This window comes from Mauremys reevesii, linkage group 2 (assembly GCF_016161935.1).
Source record: "Mauremys reevesii isolate NIE-2019 linkage group 2, ASM1616193v1, whole genome shotgun sequence".
Lineage (NCBI taxonomy): Eukaryota > Metazoa > Chordata > Testudines > Geoemydidae > Mauremys > Mauremys reevesii.
The window spans coordinates 176,305,188-176,328,609 of record NC_052624.1 but is presented as its reverse complement, the minus strand read 5'-3'; the positions used below and the strand labels follow the sequence as shown (position 1 = coordinate 176,328,609).

General features: G+C 42.0%; 1 long non-coding RNA gene across 1 annotated transcript; it reads left to right on the top strand.

Moving 5' to 3' along the window:
- The first annotated feature begins 3,929 nt into the window (after positions 1-3,929).
- On the top strand, positions 3,930-22,111 carry LOC120396802. Its single transcript, XR_005593397.1, has 3 exons — positions 3,930-4,052; positions 5,358-5,448; positions 21,548-22,111. It is a non-coding gene; the product is annotated as an uncharacterized LOC120396802 (long non-coding RNA).
- The last annotated feature ends 1,311 nt before the right edge of the window (positions 22,112-23,422 follow it).

Genomic DNA, 23,422 nt, shown 5'->3' with positions numbered 1-23,422 from the left:
ATTGGACCTAGATAGCAATTGGGTGATTGGCCTTGTTGACAATTCAGCAGGTGGCATTCTTTCCTCTGAGGGTTTATCTAAACACAAAAGTTGTACCCCTTTAATTATACCAGTATCATTAAATTATACTGGTATAAGTCACTTGTATACTAATATAACTGCATCCACTGTAGGGGTTGTATTGTATTGTATACCGGAGTGGTATAACAATTTTAGTTAGGGGGTGTAATTTTTTTAACCAAATAGTTATACCACTCTGTAGTGCTGGCTTTAATCTCAGGGTAAATCAATGGGATGTAGGCTCCTAAGTCACTAAGGTGTTTTTGAAAATTTTACCCCTGCGCTTAAGAGGTCCTGGGACACTTTTCACAAGAACAGAACTGTTAGCAATTGTGTCCTGCTTCAGTTCCAGTTTGGATAATTTCTTTCTCTCTCCCTACAAGAATTTCAATTGGATAGTATTCTTGTCTTCCAATTGGAAATGACTATACCACTATATACACTGTGACTTGTTAAAGAAAAACTGCATTGTGATAAGAAATTGTTTCCAGTGACTTAAATCAATGTAAAACCTGATGAAACTCCTAGTAATTATTTCTTTAAAATGTTCTGCATATAAAAAAAATGCTAAATATAAAACAATGAAGCAAAGACACATCCGTATCTTTCCCAGATGACATGAATACAGTCAGGCAATTCACAGGAACAGGTAGATGCTTAAAGGAACAGCAGGAAATATCCATAGCTCTTTTTAATTACGTTCTGTTTAATTTTTTTGGAAGGCTGGTGGTGGTGAATATTTGTCTGGTGTGCACATCTATATAATATTTATATTTTAAGTCCCATCCAGAGCTTCAGGCATAGCAGCAAACCATAAATTGCGTCCAAAATCTATGCTCTTGCCCTACGTTTTTAAGCTAGGAGCAAGGAAATATGCTTGGGCTACAACACAGGCAGTTGTCTCTGACTCTCACCCTCCTACATCAGCTCCTGCCTTTCCAGACATCTTCTTAGTCCTAAAACATACCACACTCTGCTCCATGGTGCACTTCAGCCACACATGATAAACTATAGCATACCGCTAGCTTCTTCAAATCCATGTAGCCTCCCTCATATCCTAAGTGGATAGCACTCCCCAGCATCTCTATGTACCATCACATGCTTTCTCTTTTCCTTCCCTTGCAGACTCTGAACTTTTCTGGCTCTTCACAGATCTCTAACTTCTCTACCTCCCCACTTTTATCCTCCCCCCCTTACAGAATTACCATGGTTTCTAGCCCCATTTGTGTAGATTTAAGAAGCTTGGTCAGTTAAGATAAGTAGCCCAGCTCTAGGGTATTTATCCACACCCTTCTCCTGACCCTTTTGATGTTCTTCCATCACTTATTCCTGAGGTTCAGGAGGCCAGGTGACAATCACTATGGTGCTTGCTTGAAAAACTGCTTTGCTGCTTCTTGAACAGCCACATACATAACCATCTTTCATTGATGTCTGTTGCCACCCAGGGCCGGTGCAAGGATGTTTCGCGCCCTAGGCGAAACTTCCACCTTGCACCCTCCCCCATCCCCGAGCCCCCGCCCTGATGCGACCCCCCCGCGGCAGCTCCCCCCCTCCGCCCTGAGGCGCCCCCCCTGCGGCAGCTCTCCATCCCCCACCCTCCGCCCTGAGGCACCCCCCCACCCCAGCTCACCCCTGTTCTGCACACGAGCACCCGGAGCACGCTGCCGCTGCTTCACTTCTCCCGCTTCCCAGGCTTGCAGCGCCAATCAGCTTAGGTGCCGCAAGCCTGGAAGGCAGGAGAAGTGAAGCAGCCACTGCGTGCTCAGGGAGGAGGCCAGGCAGGGGTGAGCTGGGGTGGGGAGTTCCCCTGCATGCCTCCCACTTACTTGCTGCAGGCAGCCCTCCCCGTGCTCCCCTGCCCCAGCTCACTCCGCCTAAATGCCGGCGGTGACCGGGGCAGCCCGAAGATCCGGCTGGAAAATGGCGCTCCCCAAATCCTAGTGCCCTAGGCGACTGCCTAGGTCGCCTAAGTGGATGCACCAGCCCTGTTGCCACCCTCTTGCCTCCTAAGCAGCCACCAGAGATAGAGCAGCCCAAACAGATTGACAGAATCCCTCATTCCACAACTGGACTTCCTGTGTTCTGGAAAGTACCACAATGCTGAAACCCAAACTTGGACCCTTGTGGGCCTTAGGGCAGTATCTCTATCAAATAAGCCACTCACTAAGCGAGCAGGAAGTACACTAAGCTTATCTCAGCTGGGAGTTACTCTTTGTATATTTTACACAGAGGTGTGTAAATAGTTCTTGGGGTTAAGAGAAAAATCAACAAACGCTGCTAGCCTCTGTTTGCATGCATTTGTATGCAAGGGCCACAATAAAAATCCCGATTGTCATTTTCCTTGTTCTCATATACAGCAAAGGGTCAACAGAAGTTTACTAGCAGTCGCTTTCTCTCTCTCAAATTTCTCACGCTGTTGAAGAAAATAATGGCATTTAAACAGATCAGAAATAATGGTAAACAAGCATTTCAGATATGATTGTTTCTGAACATTAAAATGCTGGGAGAAAATACTTTTCTCTACAAGAAGCATTTTGTTGTGGCAATAAGGTAGTACCACATTCTGTCAAGCATTCATGAAAAAAAAATCAATTGAAATAAAAATGGCTCCATCTCAGACCCTTTTCACATGTTCCCTCAAATCTCTAACTTCAGCATGTATCCCAAGGATATGTCTAGTCTGTTTCTCATGAGAGCTCACCCAACTCAAAAATGTCCTAGCAAATCACCTATTATGGAGTATTTCCAGCCACACACCATGACTAATTCAATTTAAAGATGTGAGATCACTCTGAAGAGGCCGATAGCACTGATCTCTGTCAACTCCAGCTTCCTCATCAGTTACTCATAGTGACATTAGTGTGATCTTGACTAAGGTTGAAACTAAAAGACAAAGATAGCTGAAAGTGCTTCTTTCAAGGATCTCCAGTACTAAGTGGCACAACTTTCTGAATGAAATGACATGTGGCGTGAATTCATCATCATCCTGGAAAATGTGAGTAGGTCCTGGGAGAGATGATTTGGAATGAGATCTTGACAAACATTCAGATATTATTAAAACAATAGGTTAATTCTTTAGGTGATATTTCTGTATTCTCCCTATTTACATTAGCGGCAATATTAAGTTTTCTTTATTTTCTCAACCACCTTATTTTTTGGAATTCTTTCTTTTCATGATTTCTTTGTATAAGTTTTAACAGAGTCAGCTAATTAAAGCCATGTTTCATCAAGGTTCTTAAGCACAAGCTTAACTTTAAGCACACAAATAGTCCCATTGATTTAAGGCCCTAATTCAGCAAAATACTTGTCACCTAACTATACAAACCTTTTGCATGTGAGGTAATCAGTCCCATTGAAACCAATGGGATTATCCATGTAAGTAAGGACTACAACAGCCGTCACAGCTTGCAGAAATGAGCCCTGCATAGGGGTTTAGCTTTACTTGTTTAAATCCCATTAGAATTCCTGGGAGTCACATTGTCTAAACAATCTGCAGCTTTGTGATCATGCTAACGCTGTTGTCCAGAGTTTACTACAGTAAGATCTAGTGAAAGGTTGGCAAATTATCTATCCATATATTTTTCAGCACTCTTGTTAATAAATCTGGCTACTTCTTGGTTTGCAGATCTTGGGAGCAGTAAGGATCTTTGGGGAAATTTACCTACCTACTATGTGTTTCTGAATTGTATGTATCCAAAAAAAAAAAAAGTAAGCATTTACAAAGCATCCAACTTGTAGGTATTGGAAGAAAATAAATCCTATGGAGTCTACAGCAGAGAATAAAGCTGATCATTCCCAGCTGGAATCCTGAGGGAGGGCAGACAATGGTACTTCTACCTGCCTTCCTTTGGGCATTATAGGCTAGGCTGGTACCTGCGAGAGTGTATCTGTTCCACTGAATAGTCACTGGCTATAGCTAGCTTCCCTACATTGACAAAACCACCAAACATCACTATGTATAGCAGCATCCACTCTCCTCTTGTTTTTAAGAGGTACTGAAAAATTTTAAAAACCAGAAGCGCTAATAATTAATTGCTTAGCTAAACTGTACAGATTGAGAGAATGTTATTATGAGACTGCTTTAAGTCTGCATGTATATAAATAGTTAATTCAGAAGGTGCCAGTAGATGACACTGCAGAATATGTAGCATATTTCCTGTGATTTGTAAGACCAATAAATCTTCTTATTGTGGGCTGCAGTTGGCTTCCTTTGTGCAGCTCTTTACTTCAAGTCTTAATGCAATTATTGAAAGTTGTAACTAAATAAATATTAAAGGCCAGACTCTTGGCCTCAGTACTGCCACTTTGCACTGCTCCAGTGGTGCAAAAGGCTAATAAAGCTGCTTTACCCGGATATTGGGCAATTTCACTTTGATTATTAAATTATTCTAGTTACCACTTCTTAGCTCCAAATATGTGCTTAGAGTCATAAAAGTTGCAAAATGCAGACAGACCCTGCCCAAGAGAGCTTACAGCCAAAAGGCAGAAACAGAGGAGGGAATAACTAGGATATTGTTTAATGTATTCATTTATTTTATAAAGCTTGCATTACTACATTATTGTCTCAATTCCTGCAGGCAACATGGAAGTGACTTACTATGCTTTTGCTTCTAACCAGATTCCCTTTTTTATTCTCATAAATTAGCACAATGTTGTTGTGTCTGAGTTCACAATACTACAAGGGGCTGTTTAATTTTTTTAAAGGCTGTTATTTGTTGTAAAATTAAAGAATCTTGAAAACATTTCTATTTGTATTAGATTCAGGGCCTAGACTAAACCGTCCCTTTAATTCTTTGTATCCTCTGTGGCTTCCAGCTGTTACTTTCATGTTGCTCAGGGCGGCTTTTGCACTTTGAAATGGGTGCTACTGGAATTCTATGAGCTTTTCCTCTTCAGTTTGTTAATTAAATGCTCTGATCCTGCAAGTTGTGCCACGTTGATAGACCCCTGGTGCACTGTCTCTCTCTCTCCCTGGCCCATGGAGGAGAGCTGCTATCCCATGTGGTGTCCCTGGAAAGGGGAATGGGCTGCTGGGGCCCTGTGCTGGGTCTGGGGAACCTGGCCTGTGTAGGCCCCTATTGATGTCAATGGGGCTCTGTGTGGATGAAGCGGTTCACCTGTGCAGCACATTGCAGGATCAGGACCTTAGGCGCTAATCCTGCAAACAGCTGTGTATGTGCTTAGCTTTCCCCTGGCGAGTGGAAGTGAAGTCAAAGGGACTACTCACATGAATAAAAACTAAGCAGATGTATAATTAGTTTAATTCTCCAACACCGTTTCTTTTCTATGCACCTTAGTTGCCTGTCTCCTTGGATATCATCAACTGTGATCACTGGCTGTGGCAGAGGAGTCAGATGGGGGATTTCTTTTGAAGCCTCTGAAGTCACAGTAAGTCTGTCTGTCTGAAATTGCATGAGTTGGCAGGTCTGTCCTCATGTTAAAGATTTGGTAAAGATGAAAAGTCATCTTTACGGGGGGTGAGGGTGGGGGCTAAAAAATGTTTGAAGTAGTTCCAAGTACATTTTTTCTATTCTTTTTCTGATGTTGTTTACTCATGACTTTTTCCCCCTTTACTATAGTTCTGCCCATTTAATGACAGCACAGCCACTGTTGTACATGTACTAGCTGCCTCTTTACATCTTTACATGGAACAGACCTGTGAAAAGAATACATTTTGCACATATTAGAACCAAAATGCAATGGAACACTTGCAGACAAATACCTGATCAAGGAAGGACCCTGATAAGAGAAATGCAGTAGAAATGGAGCATATGAAGAAATGCCCTTAAGACTTTATCCAAAAACCATTGAAATTTATGAGGTTTTTTGACTGACTTCAGTGGATTTTGGGTTATGCTCTATATCTGATTAATTAACTGATTTTCTAGAAATTGTGGTCTGACGGTGTAGTGACAGGAGTGGTGTAAGTAGATAGTTTTTAGACACCAATAGATAAATAGACATGGAATTTAAATATATACCAGAATGAAACTCCTTTAAATGACTGTCCAATGGAAGAAAAACACCCATTATAGAAGTGCACTTTTTTTTGTAATACTTTTCTGCATTTAATAGATGTAGCTTTCAGCTGTTCATAATGAGCCTCAAGATTCTCTCAGTATGATAATGTGTCCAGAAGTATTAAGGGGCTAGGGAAAAATCCTCATTTTCTTTTTTATGACATTTTCAAAACTGCATGTTATTTTTTTAATCTTTTTGCTGCCATCTGTAGTTTGTTAGAACGTGAAGCTTTTATTTAGGGCCTTTCCATAATTCAGCAACCATGTTTAATAACCGTTGTCGTGCATCAGAACAATGCCAAACAACTCTCTGTCAACACTGTGGTGAGTAACACAATTCTATCATTGTTTCCCCTGTCCAATACAATCAAAGATTTTGAACCACAATAACCAAAACTATGCTATGGATTACTATTTGCATTATAAATGACTAGTGATAAACTTATTTATCTTAACAAAGAGAAGGTTAATGGGTGACTTGATATCTGTATATTTGACAACTGGCTCTTCAGTCTAGCAGAGAACGGTATAACATGATCCAATGGCTGGAAGTTGAAGCTAGGTCAATTCAGACAATTTACCCAGGGTTGTGGTGGATTCTCCTATGCTGACAATTTTTAAATCAAGATTGGAAGCTTTTCTAAGAGATCTGCTCTAGGAATTATTGTGGAGAAGTTCTGTGCCCTGTGTTCTACAGGAAGTCAGACTAGATCAGGGGTCCTCAACGCGTTGTGGCCTCTTATGAACATTTTGAGCATAGTATAATTTCTCTGCAATCCCTCGTCATCAGTTAATAAAGCTCACATGTTATGGGATATTAATGTGGTCCTAATTAAACTTGAGCTCCTTTTGAGCTATTCAGTACTATGAGTTGAAGTGCCTTTCATGGAATGTTCTTTTCTTGGTGGCAGTGACTTGAACTTCTTGAGTGAGCGAGCCGCACACTCTAGTGCCTAATCCACCAAACGTTAAATTCTTCAAAGATATGCCATAAATGCCTTCTGAATGCCTTCCTAAGGTAGTGATGGTTGCACCTCAATCAGTCAATTATTAGATCGTTAGCTTTTTGGGGCAAGGAGTTTTTTGTTCTGTTTGTACAGCACTTAGCACAATGGGATCCTGATCTATGACGAGGACCCCTAGGTACTGTGGTAATGATAAATAATAATAATAATAGTTAATAATGTAGCAAACATTTTTCTGCATATTCACATTGGTGAAACCCTTTTCCATAAACTCATTTTCAAGAGGTCCCTCAGCTTAAATCTGGAGCAGATTAGAGGCCTCATCCAAAGTCCAATTTTCTGAACTTGAAGGTCACATCTAGATTCATTCTGTGACAGGTAAATCTTTTACATCTGGTTCTGTCCAAGAGACTTTCAAAGCATCCGGATGATCTTTTCCGAATGCATTTACCAAGGACTATTACTTACTACAGCCTCTAAAGAGGAGCAGAGATTTTGTCTGCTGCGGTTACCGTTCTTAAGAACACCCAATGTCTTCTACTCCTCTGGAGTTTTATTAATTTATAGATGTCCCTTTGATTCTATTGCTCATCTTTTGCCTTTTTATTCTTATAAATGCAATTTTTAAATGCCTTGTTCAGTTGTTTTCATTGTGCTCTCAGATTGTTTCCCAACTCTCACTTCTCATTACTTCTAGAAATATCCCTGGAGCTTTCTGGTTTCCAAACATGTCAAGATGGTGTGTCTTTGGCCATCAGAAAATTACTAAACTGGAACAGTTCTCTTAAGATAAGACTTTTGACAGACTGACACTCACCCACCCTTGTCCCAGAGTTGAAGTTCTATAACTTTCTGTTTTTATCTTCATTTTTAATTAGAGTTCATTTTCAAAGTGCTCCCACTTTGTGCTTTGAAAGGAACTAACTGGCACCTCAGTAAAAAGATGTGGTGTGACCTATCTGTTTACTGGTTCCAATAGCTCAGAAACCCTGACCCAGGAGTGCTAATCTCAAGAAACATATCTACAGGAAAGCAATTATCTCTTAGTTACTGTGATGACGTGCAGGTCACTCAAGCACAACCTGTTGTGGCCAGGTTTGAGGGCAGGGGTGAGCTCTGTCTCGGTCTCCCTTCACACAGGTTACAGACAAGTCCAGACAGAACTTTTAAATAAAAAAGCAGCCCCTTCTGAGTGTCTCAGCCATCATAACCATGATAGGGCATTCGTCGTCTCAGGTTCAGTCCAGCTAGCAGTCTCTGGCTCCTTCCTTCATGATACTCTTCTTTCAGATGTCTGGAAATGGTGTCTTTCCTAGAACCCTTTCTGGCCCCTTCTGTGGGATACTCCTTTTTAGTCCTTCCTTAAGCAGGAGTCCCCAGCGCTCCCCCTTAGAAGTGGGATATGTTAATTAGTCCCTCACTCTCTCCTCAGACAGAGTCAGGGCCAGCTCCAGGGTTTTTGCCGCCCCAAGTGGCCAAAAAAAATTAAAAAAAAATAGAAGTCGCGATCGTGATTGGCGGCTGCTCCACCGTGCCACTTTCTTCTTCAGCAGCAGGTCCTTCCCTCCAAAAGGGACCGAGGGACCCGCCGCCGAATTGCTGCTGAAGAGCCCGACGTGCCGTCCCTTCCCCTTGGCTGCCCCAAGCACCTGCTTGCTGACCTGGTGCCTGGAACCGGCCCTGGACAGAGTCCCCCCAACTCTTCTCTCTGGAGCTGGGTTCTGTTAATAAGACCCTTTGGTCCTTCTGAAGCAGGCGCCTTTATCTCTCCTCTCTGGAGCTGAGTTGTGGGTTGACCAGCTGTACAGCCTTTGCAGGCTTCTCCCCTTTCCTTAAGTAACCCTCAGGCTGCAGGGATTCAGCCCTGATTATGTGTCCTGGTGTCTGCCCTGCTATGAGAAAGGAGGCAGCCTATATGCTGGTCCCCAGCTCATCCCCAATTGGTTGGGGGAGAGGGGAGCCTTGCTCTGCCCTCTCTGCAAGCTCCAGTCCCCAGGCTCATAAGGATAAAATGATGGGATTTCCTCCCAAGCACAACTCATTCCTGGGACCACTTCCTCCCTATCCATATCCCCATTAGGTCCTTTTATATAATTACTGGGTTTTCCAAACCCTTAAGGCAAACCATGTGGTTGGAGTGGACTGACCACTAAGCATGACAACCCTTAAGGGACAGACTATCCCGTTGCAGTCACCCTTTTCTTTTGTTTCAGGAAAGGACTTTCTCATGCCCCAAAATATTCTCCCATAAGTGTCCGATAATTCATCGTACTAAAGAAGCGTTTTGCCAGGAGACTGACAAGCGGGGGACGTTTGAGACACAGCCAACATATCCACGTTTGCTTCATGCTTAATGCCCAGCCTCTTTCTGGCAGATACTTTTTCTAGAATTTAATTTTACCAAATATATGTAATTAATCTCTCCGATTCACCAGTATTCAACACTTCACAGATACTAGGATAGTAGAGCATCGTGTCGGATGTTTTCCTTAATGCTGTATTTAGTCCTGTGTCTTTGGTTTATAACATAGCTTTCCTATTATTGATATTGTTATCCTCTCATTATCTCAACCAGAGCTTTTTTCCTAGAAAAACTGAACACTGATATTTTTTACCCAAAACTGATGAAGCTAGGTTGGGCCAAGTACATTTCCATCCACTAGTACAGCATATCATCTGGTCACACCCTTCAAATACCATTGCACTCAACCCCTCCTTCTCTCACATTGCCCTTAGCATAAGCTTCCTGGCCTCTCCCCACCTACCTGGCTTCCCCAGACACCTCATATCATATCTTAAGAGAAATCTCTTCTCCCTGGAAATGACTCCTAATTGTGTCTCTAATAAAACAATCAAAGTCTCTTCTCCAGACCTCCTAGTATCTCCACAGTTAATCATTCCTCCTGAAACTAGATCATTGTATTCCTCTTCAACGCCTGCCCTACCACTTGGACAGATTCTAACTAGTGTGATGATGAATCACCATGTAAACACTCTAATCAGCTGTGAAGCCCAGTTGTACTTTCGTATCAATGACAGACTCAATAACAGACCTCAAAGTGGCAATTCTTCAACAAAAAAAACTTCAAAAACAGGATCCAACATGAAGCTGAAGAACTGGAATTAATTTGCAAACTAGATACCATCAGATTAGGCCTGAATAACGACTGGAAGTGGTTGTGTCATTACAAAACCTAATTTCCCCAATACTAATTTCTCCCTACTGTTACTCACACCTTCTTGCCAACTGTGTGAAATGGGCCACTCTCTTACTACTTCAAAAGTTATTTTTCCTCCCTTGGTATCCTGCTGTTAACTGATTTATCTTGTTAGACTGACCTCACACTTGGTAAAGCACCCCCCATCCTTCCATGTATTTATACCTGCTCCTGTATTTTTTACTTCATACATCTGATGAAGTGGGTTCTAGCCCACGAAAGCTTATGCCCAAATAAATTTGTTAGTCTCCAAAGTGCCACAAGGACTCCTCGTTTTTTTTAGTTTCAAAGAACCAAACTTGGGACATTACACTTATACCATGTTCAGTAATCTCCCTGTAGTTTATTTGATTTAGTTCTATTTTCATTTTAGTAGGCGTTTGATCATTCTGATTTTTATCAGAATCTTATGATCACAAAATTAAAATTGCAATCAAAATCTTGCACAAATTCTCTGAATTCTAATTTGTCCCACTGCTTCATTCCTACCTATGTCTTGTTGCATCTTCAAAGATATTAGATCATTGGACCATCCATGAAATTATATCAGTTTAAGGCAGTTCTGTCCTAGAGATCCAAGTTCAGATACCAAAGGTTGTAACCAATTCTCATTCTCCAGTCAAACTTACATTAAATTTACACCTGCTGGCTCTTAGTCCTAAATTTCCTGCACTGGCAGCTGGCAATAAAAAACTACTTTCAATCATTTTTAGAGATTCGGAAGACATTATTAGTTACAATTATATTCTCCACTGGAATTCTGCACACTAGCTGTTATCTCATCTAATACACGACTCCTTTCTACATTCATTTCTTATTTTATATTTTTGTTCCCAGCCCTAAGAATGCCCTATGTAGCATTGACCATTAGCTCTTCTCCCAGATTAATGATTAGGAGAAGCTCAAAAGAGAGTGAAGAGAATATTGTTAGACCCTGAGAGTTTTGCCTGATTAAGAGCAGCAGGAGCTGGAACTCTGTGTGTGAGCATGTGTGTAAGAAACACTGTATTAGCAGTGTACGGTTTCTTTGTGAAACATGCACAGTAATACATGCAAACCCCAAATCTAGACAGTTGTTGGTAATGAATTTAAACATCATCATATAAAATATGTGTGTGCAGATCAGATTCCTGGAGAGTTTATCCATTGAACATGCTGGCGTTAGTGTGCTTAAAAAGTATTTTGTATATCTCATTTATTTATCTAATGAATGCATTATGTCATGGGGACAGTGATTTAATCAAAGTGACTGCCAGCCTTAGTCTGTAAAAGTCTGTATTAATACATAACACTTAAAGAGAATTTCGCTGGTCTGGGCAAGTCTGTATATTAGATTTCTCAGCACCACAGTAACAGCATCAGACTTAATTACAAATCCCCGTGTGTGCATGAGCTTTTAGGGAATGATGGAAAGTGAAGTATCAATCGGCACCTCCTATTGTTCCATACTCATGAATGCACTCTCTCTGTGTTGCTGCATTTTTCATGTGTGCTCTCTCAGCAGAGTAATCAGGGACAGGAAAAGCGATTGTACTCAAAGCTACGATTGCGTGCAAATACAAGCCACAATAAAGTCCCCAGATATAAGCAAGGGCTGCTGGGAGTTAATATTAGCCTCTCCTCAGACAGTATCCAGGACAGAGATTTCAAGAACATTTGAATGCTACTAACACAACATGAAACCCTGCAGACTTTAGTCACATGAGAGAGTCATACTCAGCCGAGTAGTCCCGTGAGTGGGACTGCTCACTGGAGTATGGCAGAGGAAAGGGAGAAAAGGTTTGCAGGATCATGCCCAGAGCTTTTTATTCCACCAGATGTGTCCTTGCACTATTTTGCTATGTTACCCTTTGCACTCCTGGCTTCTAACTGCTCAAAGGCAAAGTGTCTCAGCTGGGCTGGGCTTTTACGTTCTGGGTGGTAGCAAAGCTCTGTGCCAGCTTATGTAAGTGGGTTTCACTGGAAAGACAGGAACTCATCCATGGGCATCTTAGCCAGAGGCTGAAAGGTGAACATCCCTCATCCTTTTTCTCCTGTTTCAAGAATTCAGGAATGTAAGTGAGGTGTTTTCTGCTAAATTCAAGTATTTTTTCCTCCCCTTAGAAACAACACATTGAATTTCCCTCTTTTGTGTCAGCCAGTGAATCCATTTTCAACAGCTCCTTCCTCTGCTGGGCCAGCTGTGAAGCTTGCTGCATATGGAGGTGCCCCATTGAGCTGATACAACACTTGTCACGCTGGGTCAGACCTCAGCTGCTCTAGGTCAGGGCAGCTGCATGGAAGTCAGTGGAGTTCTGCACCAGGCGAGGCCCTGGCCCTTTCTGTTTATGATGTCACATTTCAATGACAGAGTTTAGGTATCTTTTCAGCCAAAGTGAAAAAAATAAAATACACTACAGATGCTCCCTGGGTTATGCAAGAGCCGACTTATGCAAATTCGTACTTACGGAAAAAGTTCCATAAGCCAGAAATAGGATTTTCAAGTTGCGGAAATTTTTGCATATCGTACGGGTATACATTTCCAACTTACGCAAAATTTGAGTTACGCAAGGCTTTCTGGAATGGAACAATTGTGTAAGTCGGGGGGTAAAAAGCTTGTGCCACTCTCAGGTAGAAAAAATAAACCCCCAGTAGCTGGGGAAATTCCATAATGGGTCATGCTATTGTAGAGTTAGCAACCCCTGCCATTAATGCTTTATCCAGGCCACTTCTTAAGTATTCCCAATGTGATGGTCTTTTTGGTGGGGCCCTTACCCATCTTTTTGCCCTGGCCCTGTTAGGCAGGATGAGTTGTGTTTAGAAAGCTACAAGCCCTCCTCTCTTTCCTCTGCGAAGAGTGAACACAGCTGTCTAAGTGCTGCAGTAGTGGCTTGTGGCACTACCTTGCAGCATAGGGAGAGGATGCCTTCCCCAACCCACTCCCTTTCAGAGTCCCTGTGGAACTGTACCACACAACCCACCGTGTAATATTTAGGATGTGCTCTTGAAGAAAAAGTTGAGGATGAAAGTCTCTAAATTGCGCCGTTACATTGACTTGAATGGAATTCCATCCATTTGTACCAGCAGATGACTGTGGCTCTTAATGTTTTCAAATCACTTCTTTGGGATATGGAGCTGGCCTGCGCTCCAACAAAGCATTATTGTTATTATGCCCGGTCAGTAGATAGGTAAACTGTACTTTGGCACAAAGAGGGTTTCACTTGTCTAAAGCCACACATGCTAGTCAGTTGCAGAGTTATCAACAGAACCCAGCATCTCTGATGCCCAGTACTCTCTTCTAACCACCACATCCCCACCTCCACCCCCTAAACGTTTATATGATTCAGGGTCTGGTCTTGGCGAGCAAAGAAAAACCCATAAAACAACAAAGATTCTTACTTTGTATAAGTCTGGGGTGTGCCTTCTTTTCACATTTCTCTCTGCTATCAAGCCTGACGTATTGGAGGTGGATCAGGATTTGCAGTCGCTTTGAACCATCCTCGGAATAAATGGTGAAAAGCTAAAGGAGCCCTGGTGTGCAGATATTATTGATTTTATGACTATTTCAACAGCTCCATCAACAGTGGCGTGTAAGCGAACTCACCATTTATAAATTGTGTCTTCCAAAGATCAAAGGCCTGTCACGGCAACAATTAGTTCTGGCAATTTATCAGATCTTTGGTCCTGTCAGGTGGGGAGAGAAGGGCAGTTCTGCATGAGCTCCCCTCCAAAGTTGTTACTGTAGCTAAGGCCAGGTAGGATGTACAGGGCAGTCATTTGCTGCATATTTCATTTCTTAAGCTGTTTTGTCAGTCCTTCCGATACCCGATCCATTTGTTAGTCCATCCAGTGAAAAGGAGGCTTTTCTTAGAATACTAATGTCACCCAAACCATAGGTTCTCTCGCTCTTCAACAATGCCCCTGTCAGATCCCCATAGAGAGGCTAAATAAACTGGAATGCAGTGAGGAGGCAAAAAAAAGGGCCTGTTTTGTCTTTTTAACAGATTAGTCTATAAAACACTCAGACTTTTGAGGCTGTGCTGTTGAGAGAGTAAAAACTGAGTGCACAGACACTCTCTCACCCACATCCATACCCTCACATTAAGAAACCTGAAAGCTCACTATAAACACATGAACTCAGAGAAATCTTTCACTGGAACACTTTAGGCTCATGACGTGTACGGAATGGAATGGGTGTGAGTTCTGTGCTAACACAACAGTTCTAAATTGTGCTTGTGGGATTGTGTAACTGGTGTGATGTTTTGGACAGCCAGCCAGCCCAAGACATTCTTTAAGAAAAGTACTCACATGGTTTAGTTATATTAAGCTAGCCACTGGCTTAAATTGAGTTTAAATAGGGTATAAATTGGGGACAAATACCCTTTGAGTTTGAACTTTTCTGGTAATGGAAAGGAAACAAGATTCCACGTACATTTCATAGTCAATAGACTCACTCAAGATCAGAAACACTCTCATCACATGTTATACATACACACAGACACACTCAACAGTTAGGAAATATCACAATTAAGGTCTCATGTGCATTCTGTTACAGTCTTTCATTAGATGATCACATTATATTTTATTCACCAGACCCCTGCCTCGTTCAGTAAATGGGCAACATTAATTCTGGCATTTCTCAAAAAAAGAACAGGAGTACTTGTGGCACCTTAGAGACTAACAAATTTATTTGAGCATAAGCTTTCGTACATCCGAAGAAGTGGGCTGTAGCCCACGAAAGCTTATGCTCAAATAAATGTATTAGTCTCTAAGGTGCCACAAGTACTCCTGTTCTTTTTGTGGACACAGACTAACACGGCTGCTACTCTGAAATCTGGCATTTCTAATTTTTGAGTGGTTGACTTTACAGCCTTACCACACAATAAACACTATTCAAGAAAGTTATCGATGGCTCCATACAGGTGCAGGGGTGTGTGTAAGCTGTATTTGACTGGCAGGATCTGGGCCTAAATGCCCACGAAAAAAATAATGGGCTTTGCTGCTTGCTTGGAAGGTTAACACATCCATATATAGTTGCTTCAAGAAATCCACATAATGAGTGATTATTACTCAACAGAATAGTTTATTTATGTATTTATTTATTTTTAGAGAGTAAACTATGGCAATATATCACTGAATTGTTCTTAAAGGGCCGGATCCAGAGCCCATTCAGTTCAATGGCAGTCTTTTCAGTAACTTCTGTGAGCTATGGATCAGGGCAAAGTGCTTGAGTATTCAGGTAGGAAACAGTCTAATGGGTGAGGTAACTTTAAATGAATCACTTAAAAATCATATTGTGTGGAACCTGCTGAGCTGCACATAGCAGGAATATGTCCCTGTAGCCAAGGGAATAAAGAGATCTGAATATAATATATACCAGGCCTCAGTGGGGAAAATCAACAGTCCAGATGTTTATGTGGTGTACAGCCAAAGCCAAAAGATTTTTAAAAGAACCTAGAAGAGCATTTTTGAAAATTATCAAATGACTAGAAGCTTCTTCTACTACACATTAAAGACTTGTGCACAATTTAGTTTTATGAGGCTATTTGTATGTTGATTTCACAACTTCGCCAACCACGTACAAGAGCTAACTGTAATGTATGAAAACCTCTGAACCTGTTCTTCAGCTGGTGCAAATCAGTGTAACTCCACTGAAATCAACGGAGTTTCATCGATTTATACTAGCTGACGCTCTGTGCTGGGAAACATTGATAGTACAAGGACACTACAGTGGAGGAATGGCTTCAGAAAAACATGCTTTGCGCACTAATAAAACCGTTACAGGGGATTTTAAGAATTGCTTTGCAATCAGAATTTCAGAATCTGACTCAGGCTCCCAGTTACATCTGGCTGAACTTTGCATTTATTTATTGTTTCAATTTACTAAAAAGTACCAAGCCAGGACTGTGGGTGAATGTACAGAAATGAAAGAATAAAGAAGGAACATCGTAAATAGAGAACCTTCTAATACTCTCACATTAGAAAGAAGGTTTACTTCCAAAGGAAGCTGAATGGACCTACCTACTAATTCAGGCTGGACATTAGTAGAGGATGACACCCTATATGGAGTACAAAATAAAACACATACCTTCAATGCAATCGTTTGTAAACAGTGTTATTGATCAGATGGACAAAATGAGGAGCTTTATAAACAGTTGTTGTCTAACCAGGACCTAACTCAGTCACAAGGTGTCAGGTTCTGTGACATTGTATAGCGATGCAGGGCTGTGCTTCTGACTCACTCAGGCAACCACGCCAGGTAGGTCCAGAAGTCAATAAATGGTCTGAGGGTCTCTTCTCTGAGTTAAAAAGAACAAGGAGCAGTGACAGAGGCATCTTATAAGAAGCAACCTTAGAAAGAGGGCAGCCCCAGAGTAAGCTCCGGCAGCTCCTCTGTTTGTTAAGTTGACAATAAAGGAAACAACAAGGGAGGGATAAGTTGGGCCCCTATCTGGGACATGTGTGCATGCAATGTTAGAAGCAGTGTGCGAATACCATAGTAGCAAAACAAAATATGCAGTTATGTAAGGGGTTAAAAATGAATTAAAGTGGGACCTATCACCTGATTATGGACATTTAAATTATAAATTCTTTTAAAAATCTCCTTTCTTTCTTATATTAGGGGTTGTATGTCATGGATGTATGTTATATTATACTATTAAATACAATATATACGTGCAAGGCATTCACACTATTATTTAGAGTAATGGTTCTCAAACTATGGGGTGGGCCTCCCAAGGGAGACAGGGAAATGTGTCGAGGGAGGTGCGAGCTATATGCTCTTTTTTTGTTTTTGTTTTTGTTTTTTAAAGAGCTCTGGCTGTCAACCCCAGTGGCTGGGGCTCATTCAGAAGGGCTGTGCACGCCTGGGAGGTGGGGATAAAGTAGACAGCTGGAGCCCTGCCACCTGGGCTCTGGTTCTCCTTCCCCTCCCTCAATCACTCACTGGGGGCATGGATCATCGTTCATGTTGCGCTTCCTGTCAGTACCCGTTCTGGGTTGGGGAAGCTAATGATCCAACCAGCGGACCAAATTTGGTGATGAATCCTGGTCACATGCTACCTGAGGCCTGTTGCACATATGCTAAGAAGAAGGCAATCCGGGCTCAGGTGCTCCCTCCACAATTCCTTACCTGAAGGCACTGGGGCTCCAGCTATCAGCCCTGGGATGGCAGCAACAGTGCAGAAGTAAGGATGGCAATGGGGCACTAAGTCTGCTGTGAAAAATGATATTGACAAATAGCACTTTTCACATGGCCACCCTTACTTCTGTGCTGCTGCTGGCGTGGCGCTGCCTTCAGACCTGGCTACCCAGCCAGGACCTGCTGCTCTCCGCTTTGCCTTCAGAGCTGGGTGGTGGTAATATGTACTTGGGGGGAGGGGGACGTAAATGACTACAAACACAAAGAAGGCCCCCCCGCAATCAAATAAGTTTGAGAACCACTGATTTAGACTGTTTGTATTTGACTTAAAATGTTCTCAAAATTAATTTTAAAAACAGCTTCAGGCAATTTAAGAGATATGTTTTCACAGGCCTCCTGCTTCTATTCTTCTTCACTGACTTGCACACCATGATGAGTGCATGGTAAGCAGAAAGTAAAACACAGCAGACCCTACGCAGCAAGTCAGGTCGATTTTCTTCCCAGTGTCAGTTGTTCATCCTGCAGTACAAGACTCTTTGATCTCAACGTGCCTGCTCACATCATGAAGTCAGGTCTCTCTGATGGATGGGTTAGGTAGTTTGCGTATGAGAAAAAATGCCTGGTTTGATGTCAGTTGAGAGGGACAGCCATCAGGAGAGCTCCCAGAGGGCATCCTCGAGGTCTCTGTGGATAATGTCACTGTTCTTGTTTTACACTCTGTACCATAGTACCCCAGCCACACCCACGGAAGTAGATAAACAAGTTCAGGGCAAACTAAAGTAATAAGAAATCCTTTCATCCTCAATGAGAGGCTCAATCCGCCAAGGTGTTGGGTGTTCCGAAACAGATTCAGCAAAACGCTTAAACATGTGCTTATCTTTAAACATATGCAGAGTCTTATGCATCACAGGATCAAGCCCGAAGGTTGTTGGCATTATTGGGACCAGACCTTTACAGCCTGAAATGAAACACACAGTCAACTGCAGTGACTGTAAATTTCTGCTAGTAATGAGTCAACATATTTTGCCTAATTTTTTAACCCACTAGAGTACTGTGGATTTGAACTTTTTTCTTGAATTTGAATGTCAAAATCTAGTTAGGAGTGAGAGAAAGTGAAAAATAGCGGGGTGGAGAAAAAATCCCATGAAAAAATAGAAATAAAGAGAAAGAACAGAAGAGAAGACAAATACAGAGGGCCTGTTTCAGCAAAGTACTTACACACATGCCTAACTTTAAGCAGATGAGTAGTCCTATGGACTTCAGTTACACTATTCTTAATCTCAATGGCCCCAATTCAATGAGGTACTTAGACATGTGCGTAACTTTAAACTCATGAAAAGGGGTGAAGGAGGCAAGGGAAAATGTAAATACAATGTAGCATAAATAAGGCACCTTTGATGTCAGCCTACCTTTTGGGGGGCTGTTTTTTTAATCCCTTGTACATAACGTACTTTCCCTTAGCTAGAAAAACATGTTTGTTTTTTAAACTGAATCTCCCTTGAGGGGAGGAGGAGGAGGACAGAGGGCTTAAATTACAGGAGAAATAGCTAGTTATCTCAAACCAGTTTTGCAGATCCAAAAGAATACTTGGACAGGTTCATAAAACATCAAATTCCATGGGGTTTGTCCATCTCTGATTTAAACTTTTAGTGAATTAAATCCTGGTCAGGAAAGTTGTTCCATTGCTTTCAAAAGTGGCTTTTATTAAATTTGTTTTTAACAAGTGCATTCTGGTTTAAAAAAAAAAAGACTTTAGATCTTCTTTGATTTGCCACATCAAAGTCTTACAATAAAGGCCAGATACTTTCTGGCCCCAATTCTGCTCTCATTTGCACTGGTGTAAACCTGTAATGATTCTACTGAAGCCAAAGAATTACTTTGAACCAGGCTAATTTAGTACAGAGTTCAGGTCTCATTGCAGTAATCCAACTACAGGAACTTGTCCTATGCACATAACTATTATAAAACTGATTATTCAATGGCATTGAAAAATAGAAAACTTGGCTTCACTATCATTTTTCACCTAACATTGTTTTATATCTCATTTCAATCAAATCAAAGAGAAAATTGGGACTCAATCTGGCTGTTTTTGAATTGTCACACATACAATGTTTATCTCAGGAAAAATGTTACCATCTTTGTATTTTACCCACAGCATTCTATCTATCCTGTGGCTATCACCATAATTTATGAGCATACGAACCTAATTGCTCAAAAGTTCTAATTTCTGCCTGGTTCTTAAAATACGAAGTGAGGATTCTAAATTAAATAAAGACATCAGCTGACATGAGCAACCTATTAATAGTGCCATGATGCTGATGAAGTCAGACTGGGAAGTGATACGGTTTTATATACACAATGGAAAACAATCTGCCATCGAGAAAGCAAACAGCAAGATATCTTTCCAACCCTGGTTATCCAGCTCACTGTGTTTGTAAATACAGCAATGTATTGTGAAGACTATATTTATCCTAACATGAGGAAACATGAACAAAGAGGCTGATGTCTGGCTGAGTAAACTCTAAACATATGTAACATTAGGACATTATGGATGTTTTAATGTGGGACAGCTTGTGATAATGTGGCACAGATTACAGTAGCCATTTGTGAAAAAATTAGGTCAGAAGCATGTAGATAAGGTGCAAAGAATTCCAGTATCATATTATTTTCCTGAAATAAATACAACTTGAGTCATGTTTTAAAGCCTTGTTTCTTTTGTATGCCTCATTTTGCCATTTCAATCAAATCAATCCTTGCCCGGAAAAAAGAAACAAAATTGGCTGATCAAGAATGGATTGCAAATTATATTTAATTAAATAATTGCTGTAGGTTTAGTTTGATTAAAATAATGAAGGGCCTGCTCTTGCAGTCCGTAATCTGGGCAAATGTCCATTGGTTTCAATAGAAATTTTGCCTGTCATGGGTTTATTCCAAGTAACATATATTTCATAATGGGCTGGGCCCTATTCCAGCAATCTCAGCAGAGAATATCTCAACATACTAAGCCATTCTTTTGCACAGAAGTGATATTGATATATGTTGGCTATTTAATTTGAGAACGAAAAGAACTTGGGGACACCTCAATACATTTGTATTTGAGGGAACCTGGACTTAAAAATAGCTGGTCTTCCCTTTCTCATGACCACATCAATAAACTGACTTTTAAATTCCACCTGTGTCTGTGTTTCAGTTTTCTGTCACCTATCTATTCTAGCCACTGATGTATGCCCATCACCAGGACAGTGAGTCTTTCTGTTTCTCACTGATAGAGTGTTTTTTGCCCTTTGTAGGCTTTTACAATAATGAAGATAGTCTCAAAGGTTGTTGTATGGGGGCCTTGTTTGGGCAATTCCAAGACAGACTCTGTCATATACAGCATGGTATCACCCTACCAGCGCATGAGTGCAGTTTATAGCATCAAGGTGAACACAGGCATGAGGTGCCCTATGAGGACTTTTTCTGCTTTATTTGGTTTTAAATCCATTTTCAGCACATCTTTTCGGATGCCAGATAATCTAGAGCCATTAGTACCTGCACAAAAAGTTTGTTAATGCGCAATTAAGGTTGCTTGGTCATGCCTCCTGCCCTTCTGAAAACTAGGAAAGAGACTCTTGCTGCAAATATGTATTTTACTCTCTGGTGCATGTCAATTAAGCTTTGACCCAATGTGGAATTCTGAACTTAAGCCTAAATAGCTTTAGAGATATTGCTTCCCCACAGGGGCAATGGGTGCTATGCATTAGCGAGTTAAATCCTGAGGGACTGAGATCGGTTTGGGAAGGATTAGAGCCAGTTTGAGCTCTGGATAGGTACAAAAAATATTAGAAGAACCAAGTGACTTTGTAAACAGGATTTTTAGGGGGAAGGTGTGATACCTCAGGAACTCCTTGCTCAAATAACCCCACATTTGGACCACTACCCCTACACTGCACCTTCATAAGGCACAGCAAATGTTGAGACAATCTGAGTCAACATGTGGATTTAAGAGCATTAGGAACAGTTGTGTTTTAAATAATTAGCCACTCTGAACCAGAGTTAAGGTGGAACTACCATTCTGCTATCCACCAAAATAGGTGGTGATATAAGAAAAATGTCAAAAGCAAAACAAAACACAGCCCAGGTTATTTGACTCTAAAACTGTATTTTTCCTTCCTTCCCTGACAGTGACCCTGGCTGCAGGCTGGAGTGAGGAGGCTGCTTTTCTCTGATCCTAGTCTGCTTACATGCCTCAGTTCACACCTTTGCCTTGCTGATTCCTGCATTGTCACCCGGCATGATGCCGGTCTTGTGGAAGACCATGTTGAACATGCTGTATGTTTGTGTTTACTTAAGCCAGAAAGCAGGGGAAGAAGCATAGCCCAGAGTATTTATTTATTTAACAACGAAGGTCAATCAGTGCAAAAGGAATGAACTTTAATGAGGTCTTTTCACACCTGACAAAGGTCACCACATCCTTTGCTAAAGCAGTCAGAGGGCCTATTCCCTTTAAAACACAGAGATCAAGGGTGCAACCCCCCACTGGAGTCTTGTTCTCGCTGAAAAGTCTGGTTTGTAATTAGTTTACACGTCCCCCTTCACTGTGAAGGCTTCACACAGGGGCAGCCCATCTTGGTCTCAATGGCATTGCCCCAGAGTGCCTCAGAGGAGAAAGTGGCCCTGTGTCTAACTGAAATATCACAAAAAATGGCACTTTTTTTTCGCTCCTGGGTGAGTAAAATTAAAAAAGGCACCATTTGTGCTCAGTGGGGGAGCAGCCGCTCCCCTGCTGCGCTACTGCTGTCAGTTGGTCCCCACTGCACCTGCCCCTTCCCCCCCGAGACTCTCTCTCCAGAGAGCAGAGGGGAATCTGAGGACAGATTGGAATCTCTCTGCAGAGAGGAATGGGGATGAGGAGGGGCACACCTCGGAAGAAGTAATTAAGCAGCAAAAGCAGCAGCAGCTGCAGCAGGATGCATACTTTTTTTTTTGTTTTTTTTTCAGTACCCCCCTACCCTGTAAGGATTCTTTATTCGCCTTGGTGGGTGGGGGTCAGGTGAGTCAGTCCAGGGCAGTGCTGATTTTGCATTTGCAGAAGAAAGGAAAAGAAGTAAAAAAGAAAGAGAAAAAAGAAAAAGAAGTTGATGGTTGCTGCTTTTTTGCGATGGGTATGAGGCAAGACGTGCGTGGCGCAGATTTCCAGAGGTGGGGCTCGAGGGTCCGTCAACCCCCAGCCATCAGGAATTTGGTTTTTGTTTTTCAAGTTCACTTTAAACGTGAATGCCCCCCTGGGACCCCCCAGGGTGAGGTCGCGGTCGCATCACAGATACTTACACCACCCACCCACACACCAGCCCAGCCTCAGGCTCAGGTCTGATCAACTACGGGCAACAGCAGCAGCTGCAGCAGCCTAGCATTCCATGGCACGGTACGGCAAATGGATGGTCTTATTTCCATTTCTCTTATTATGTTTCCTTTGTCTTTCCTCTCTCCTTTTCCTCAGCCCCTCCCAGCCTTTCCCCCTCATTTCAGTCCAGGACTCCCTGTCTGTTTCTCATTGTCCTTCTCAGCTTTCTCTCTTACCCCTCTCTCTTCCTCTCTGAGGTTCTCCCTGGGTTAAACTAAAACACAACTGGGTGGCTGGATCCACAGTCTCTGGGACTCTCTTATGCTCTGTGTTTTATTTTGATATGTTTTCTTTTTTTTTCTTTTTTTTTTTTCATTTGATCTGTTTTTTCCTTTGGGGCTTATTTTTTACTCTGCCTTGAGGCTACTTTTACCTGCTGCACCTGGAAGGGGTAGGATTGACAGTGACAGTGTAGGGAGATTAAGCCCTAACTCAGGTCACTGACCCTCCCCTCTCTCCTGACCTCACTGACTTTGACTGGCCTTCCCCCCTCTGGGAATTTCACTGACTGATGTTGGCTTGCTCCTCCAGCAGAAGCAGAAGTAGTAGTAGTCCCCCCCCCCCCTCCCCTCCCCCCCCCCCCCCCAGTCCTGTTGCTGAAGGAGGGATCCGCCCTGCACCCATTGTCGGAGGATTCATTGCACAAAATCCCCTCC